A 7,172-nucleotide genomic window follows, 5' to 3' on the forward strand; every position below is an offset into this window, starting at 1 on the left:
GCAGGGCACTATCTACAAGATATATTGCAGAAATTCACCAAATATCCACAAATAGCACCTTTCAAATCCATGACCACTTCCATCTAGAAGAACAAAGGTAGCAGATATATGGGAACAACATCACCTTCAAGCTCTCTTCCAAGCCACTCACCATCACTACTTGGAAAATATTTCACCGTTCCTTCACTGTCACTGGGTCAAACTCCTGGATTTCCCTCCCTAATGGCATTGTGGGTCAATCCACAGTTGATGGATTGCAGCGGTTCAAGCAGGCAGCTCACCACCATGATCTTATCAAAGGCAACTAGGGAAGACCAATAAATGACGCCCACACCCCAGAAATGAATTTTAAAAACTGGGCAACCATTTTGGAGATATCAACCACAATTCTGTTAGATTTAATATCATTATGGAAAAGGACACAGATAAATCTTGAGTAAACGCTTTTAACTTGGGGAAAGCAAATTTTATAAAACTGAGAAGTGATTTAACTAAGGTGGTCTGGACCGCTAAATGATTAATAAGTGGTAAACCAGTAGAAGGCAGTAAAAAGTGAGACCCTTAGGGCACAAAGCAGGCAACTTCTCTCCAGAAATAAGAATGGTATTGCCAAATATAGACACCCCTTGCATGGCTGTTTAGAAAAATACAGGTGAAAGTTAAATAGAAAAAGAAAGCTTATGACAGTCATTCTTGATATCAGCATTATGGATATCCTAGAGAAGCACAGAAAGAGCAGGGGTCAACTAAGAAAATAAATCAGGAAATCAGAGGTGCCATGAAAAATAAGATAGCAAAGGAGATAAAAGGAAAACCCAAATATGCTTTCCCAGTGTATAAAGAGCAAAATAATAGTTTAGGAAAAGTGGAACTTCTAAGTGATGAAGAAGTGAACTTGTGTGAAGATGCAAAGGATATGGGAACAATTTTAAATTAACTTTTTGGGAACAATTTTAAATTAACTTTTTGTCTCCATACTAAATTGGGTTGGGATATCTGGTCAGCATGAACGTGTTGGACCGAAGAGTCTGTTTCTATGCTGTACTTCTCTATGACTCTATATTCACAAAGAAAAGGGATAATGTGGATATAGTAATCCAAGAGGAGCAGTGTGACATATTGGATAAAAATAATCATATGTATAAAGCAAGTGTTAGAGGAGTTGGAATCCTTGTAAGTGGATAAGTTGCAAAACTGGATGCATTGCTCTCCAGGATGTTGAAGGAAGTCAGAGAGAAAATAGCAGATGCTCTTAGGATTAATTTCCAACCTTCACTCGACACAGGGAGGTGCTGCAGGACTGGTGGAATACAAGTGTAGTTCCATTGTTTAAAAACAGTAAGAAGGAAATGCCAAACAATTGTAGACCAGTTATTCTTACTTTGGTGGTTGCTAAATTGTTAGAATTAATCCTGAGAAATTGGATAAATTGTAACTTACAAAGCATGGGCTAGTCAGGAGTAGTCAGCATGTTTATGAAGGGAAGATCATGTATTACAAATCTGAATTCATTGAGCAAGTGACAAGGAGAATCAGTAAGAATAGCGCATTAGATGTTGTCTACATAGATCTTAGCAAGGTATTTGAACAGGTCCCACATGGCAGACTGGTCAAAAAAAAACCCATGGGGTACAGGATAATGTGTTGAATTGGATCCAAAGTTGACTTAGTAACAGAAAACAAAGGGTAATGGGTGATGGCTGTCTTTGCAAATCGATTTTTTAAGTGGTGTTCCACAGGGTTCAGTGTTGGGATTCCTGCTATTTGTTTTATACACTAATGATTTGGATGATTTGGAAAGTATTAAAGTATTTGAGAGGAAGTAAGGAAATAATTTTTTATATGGAGGATAGTGGGTGCCTGGAATTCACTGCCTGAGTTAGTGGTGGAGCCAGAGACCTGAAATGTTTTCAAAGTTTTGAGGGCATTATGAGATCAAGAAAGAAATGGTGTTGGAGAGCATTAAGGTGGATAAGACCCCAGGGGCTGATAGTATCTTCCCAGATTATTGAGAGAGGCAAGAGAAGAGACAGTTAGCCACTGGAGAGGTCCCTTAGGACTGGCGAGTTCAAGAAGGGAAATTGGGTAACCCAGGAAACTATAGACAGGTGACTCTCATATTGGTGGTTGGGAAGCAATTAGAGAGAATTCTTAGGGATAGGATTTCCGTGCATTTGGAAAATCATGGTTTTATGCAGGCAAAGGTCACATCTTACTAACTTGATTGAATTTTTTGCTCTGGTAACAAAGGTGACTGATGAGGGTGAAGCAAATGAATGTTGTCTACATGGATTTTAGTAAGGTTTTCGACAAGATCCCTCATGGTAGGCACATCCAAAAGATTAAGATGCATGGGATCCACGGTGACCTAGCTGCAGGGATTCAGAATTGGCTTACCCATAGAAGGCAGAGGGTAGTGGTGGAAGGGCGTTTTTCTGGTTCTAGGTCTGTGACTACTGGTTCCACAGGGATCTGTACTGAGACCTCTGCTGTTTGTGAAATATATAAATGACTTGGATGAAAATGTAGATGGGTGGTTTACTAAGTTTGCAGACAATACAAAGATCGGTGGAGTTGTGGATAGCATTTAACTCGGTCAAAGGATACACTGGGATTTAGATCAGTTGTAGACATGGGCAGAGAAATGGCAGTTGGAGGGTAAGTGTGAGGTGACGCACTTTGGGAGATTAAATGTTAAGGAAAAGAATACAGTTAAGAGCAGCATTGATGTACAGAGGGATCTTGGGATTGAAGTTCACAGATCGCTGAAAGTGGCTATGCAAGTAGATAGGGTGGTAACAAGCCAATTGATATGCATACTTTTATTGGTCGGGGAATTGAGTACAAGAGTCAGGATGTCATATTGCAGCTTCACAAGAACTTTAGTTTTGTCACACTTAGAGTACTGCGTTCAATTCTGGTAGTCACATTATCAGACAGACGTGCAGGTTTTGGAGAACGTGCAGAAGAGGTTTACCAGGATTAGAGGGTACAAGCTATAAGGAGAGGCTAGAAAAACTCGGATTGTTTTTTTCTGGAGCAGCTGAAGAAGAGGGGAGACTTGATAGAAATCTATACAATTACGAAATCCTAGAAAGGAATGTTTGAAGGTCAGAATCTTTTTCCCAGTTGAAATGTCTAATACTAGGGGACATACGTTTAAGGTGAGGGGGGGAAAGTTCAAAGGAAATGTGAGGGTCAAGTTTTTTGACACAAAAAGTGGTAGGAGTCTTGAACAAGCTGCCAGGGATAGTTTTTTTGGGGGGGGAGGGGAGAGATATGATAGGGGCTTTCAAGGGACTTTTAGATAAGCACTTGAATATGCAAGGAATGGAGGAATATGGACCAAGTTCAGGCAGAAGGGAATAGTTGAATTTGGTGTCATGTTCGGCGCAACATTATGGGCCAAATGGACCGTTCCTGTGCTGTCCATTTCTTTCCGAAAAATATCTGGTCTGCACCTGCAGTACTATGGGTTGCAGGGCTACGGTTCTATAGTCCTATATTACAAAAATACTGTTTTAAAATCACAAGAGTGATAATACCATACTTCAATTCAGTGCTTAATCAGAATGGGAATGTCAAATATAATTAAATATTCAATGCTCCAGTCTTAACCTGGATTGTTTATTTAATGACAAGTGACTTGGAACATTTTATAAATTGTATTTCCATTATGCATTGTTCCATAATAAACATTACAACTGTTGTTCAGCAGGAAAGAAATGAAGGAGGAGAAAGTGAGGTCTGCAGATGCTTGAGATCAGAGCTGAAAATTCTTCAGGAGGGCTTATGCCCGAAACGTCGATTCTCCTGTTCCCTGGATGCTGCCTGACCTGCTGCGCTTTTCCAGGAAAGAAATGAACCCAAAGTAAAACTATTTAGTATGGAACAGGAAGGAATATTCCATGCAATCAATGAAAATGCTGACACAACCAGGTTTTAAACTGTAAAATCATTACAATGATTCCTTATGCCAAGGAAATGCTCTCTCTTAATCCTGTTATCGTTTATTTCAGATTATTTTTCTGATAAATCCTCAATTATGCTTGTTGCGGTTACTGAGGACAAGATGAGCAAATTGGGGGGAGGAGGTGTCTCCTTTCATCCATCTCTTAAAACTGCATTGTTTCTGATGGGATACAAAGATGCCCGAGAGGGAGCAGGATGGGGGTAGTGTTCAGGATGGGGGTAGTGTTTGATAAATAGATATTTTCTAATTAACTTGCTCTTACCTCTGGAGCTGGTGGGACTTGAACCCGGGTTCCTTGGTCCTATGGTAGGGACACTACCACTATGACACAAGAGCCCACCTGCATGAAATTATCAGTGTCAATATCCAACTTGTTCAATCAATTCTCCACAGGTGACATATTACTCCATAGCAATTGTGCACTTCTACAGTGAGATTTATACATTTCAAACAACCTGCATATTCCAACTCTTTACTGTAATCAGATAAATTGCACACAGTTTTTCTTTATTCTTTAATTTTGACATATCTCCAAAGTTCTTAAAAGGAAAAGTATATACCAATGTATGTTCACCAACAAGTTAGAAAGTAAATTAAATGTTCCTATTTTAGAATGCATAAACAGCTTGTAAAAAAAAATAAAAGCAGGTACCTCAGCTATCTCCCAAGAGCTGAAGTGTCAAACGTAAGTAGAATGAAAGACCCATGGTTGATTGCACTGTTTATTATGTAAATAGACATTTCTGAGATAAATAGGACCAGTCAGCTAACAAAGTATCCAATTTTGTTTCAAAATCTGATATTCTGCAAAGTGATCTTCAAGTAAAAAAAACAGTATCAGGGAAACTTTCCAGGCCCAGTGCCCACTTTATGGAACTCCCTATGGTTGACCATTTTCAGACATTCAGATTTATTTTTAGGGCAGCAAATATCAAATTGTAGGAAAAATGAAAAGTGATACAGCCACTTAAAGTTAACTGGTCACACAAATTTCAAAAAGAACTTTCAATCTCTGCCTGGGCTTTGGGATTACTAGTCCAGTGACATTACAACTATGTCACCTTCACTTCCCTATGTGTACCACAATGTGATGACAAGGCTTGATATGGAGATGTCGGTGTTGGACTGGGGTGTACAAAGTTAAAAATCACACAACACCAGGTTATAGTCCGACAGGTTTAATTGGAAGCACTAGCTTTCGGAGTGCTGCTCCTACATCAGGTGGTTGTGATGAACCACCTGATGAAGGAGCAGCGCTCTGAAAGCTAGTGCTTCCAATTAAACCTGTCGGACTATAACCTGGTGTTGTTGATTTTTAACTATGACAAGGCTCAACAGTGTCCACCACCACAGCAACTCTGTACTTTGGAAAATACAACTAGTTGCACAGTGGGTGGCACAGTGGTTAGCACTGTTTCCTCACAGTGCCAGGGTTCAAGTCCAGTCCGTGTGGAGTTTGCATGATCACCCTGTGTCTGTTCGGGTTTCCTCCGGGTGCTCTGGTTTACCCCCACAGTCCAAAGATGCGCAGATTAGGTAGGCTGGCCATGGTAAATTGCCCATAGTGTCCAGTGATGTGTAGGTTAGGTAAATTAGCCATGTAATTGCATTGTTATGGGGGTTGATGTGTCTAAGTGGATGCTCTTTGGAGTGGGCACAGAACAGCATGCTTCCGTAGTGTCAGGGTTCTATGATGCTGGTGCCATTCAATCAGTCAGAAAGAAGGTGAAATATGCCTGCTTATGCATCAGTCACTGGATTCATTCATTTGTGAACAAATTAATGCAGGTTGACTGCAAGTGTCCTTGAAATTCACTCCATGCTGGTTTCCAACATGCAGTTCTGGGTGGGGCCTTCTTTTATCTGATACCATTTACAACTTGAGGGGGTGTGACTGCAGTATATCATGCTTTGAGATTCTGAACCATTTTTCCACAGGAAGAATCTGAAAATGAGCTACAAATGAACATACAAATTGGGAGCACGGGTAGGCTATGATTGAACTGATTTCAACATTCACTAAGATCATAACTAACCTGATTACTTTATGTTCTGGCCTATCACTGACAACTTTCATCCCTTTGCTTGTTGAGAATGTATCTGCCTTTGACTGAAATTCTTCTTTTCTGAAAGAGATTTCCAAAATCTCAAGATCCTCAGTGAGAAAAAAAAGAATTCTACTCATTCCTGTCTTAAACGGCAACCACTTATTCGTCAACGGTGAGTCTTGGTTCTAGATTATCCATAAGAGGAATCATCTTTTCCACATCCATCCTGTAGAGAAACCTGAGGAGTCTTCAGTTCCTAAACTCCAACGTATGCAAGTTTAGTCTGTCCACCATTTCCTCATAAGACAGCGTCCCCTCCATTCTCAGTATTAGTCTAGTAAATCTGCTCCGAACTACTTCCAGTGCATTTATTATTTTCTTCAAGTAAGGACATTAGTACTATACACAGAGCTCAAAATGCCTAATCCCTGTATAACTTAAGCATAACTTGCCACTTTTACATTGAATCACTGAATGTGTAAACATTTGTAATTTCCTTATGTCATTATCAGTTTACTTTTCTGTCTCTGTGTCATCACCAAATTTAACACGTATTTTTGATCTCTTTATCCAAGTCATTTATATAAATTATATTTGCTTTTCCTTTCGTATGCTGTCCCAAGGAAATTACTCGTGGATTGAAGACAAGGACTGAATAAAATTAACATTAGAATAATATAGATAAGCTGCAGAACTGGGCAGAAAGGTGGCAAATGGAGTTCAATGTAGCTAAGTGTGAGGTGATTCACTTTGGTAAGAGTAACAAAAAGATGGGGTAATGGTCGGATACTTGGTAGTGTGGATGAGCAGAGGGATCTTGGTGTCCATGTACACAGATCTTTGAAAGTTGCCACCCAGGTAAATAGTGCGGTGAAGAAGCCATATGGCGTACTGGCTTTTATTGGTAGAGGAATTGAGTTCCAGAGTCCTGAGATCATGTTGCAGTTGTATAAGACTCTGGTGCGGCCGCACCTGGAATATTGTGTGCAGTTTTGGTCGCCATACTATAGGAAGGATGTGGAGGCACTGGAACGGGTGCAGAGGAGGTGTACCAGGATGTTGCCTGGTATGGTAGGAAGATCATATGAGGAAAGCCTGAGGCACTTGGGGCTGTTTTCATTAGAGAAAAGAAGGTGTAGGGGTGACTTGAT

General features: G+C 40.1%; 1 protein-coding gene across 7 annotated transcripts in view; it reads right to left on the reverse strand.

The window, feature by feature from the left end:
* Positions 1-7,172, reverse strand: part of LOC122561800 (guanine nucleotide-binding protein G(I)/G(S)/G(O) subunit gamma-7) — a 313,573-nt gene that overhangs the window by 114,248 nt on the left and 192,153 nt on the right. The window contains exon 3 of one of the 7 annotated variants that reach the window (XR_006315114.1): positions 4,240-4,313. The exons of the other annotated variants lie outside the window; for them this stretch is intronic. The gene's annotated coding sequence lies outside the window, so the exon portion shown is untranslated. Of the gene's footprint in view, positions 1-4,239; positions 4,314-7,172 lie in introns of those variants that run through there. 7 annotated transcript variants of the gene reach the window in all.

The sequence above is a fragment of the Chiloscyllium plagiosum genome, chromosome 2 (genome assembly GCF_004010195.1).
Source record: "Chiloscyllium plagiosum isolate BGI_BamShark_2017 chromosome 2, ASM401019v2, whole genome shotgun sequence".
In the NCBI taxonomy this organism is placed as follows: Eukaryota; Metazoa; Chordata; class Chondrichthyes; order Orectolobiformes; family Hemiscylliidae; genus Chiloscyllium; species Chiloscyllium plagiosum.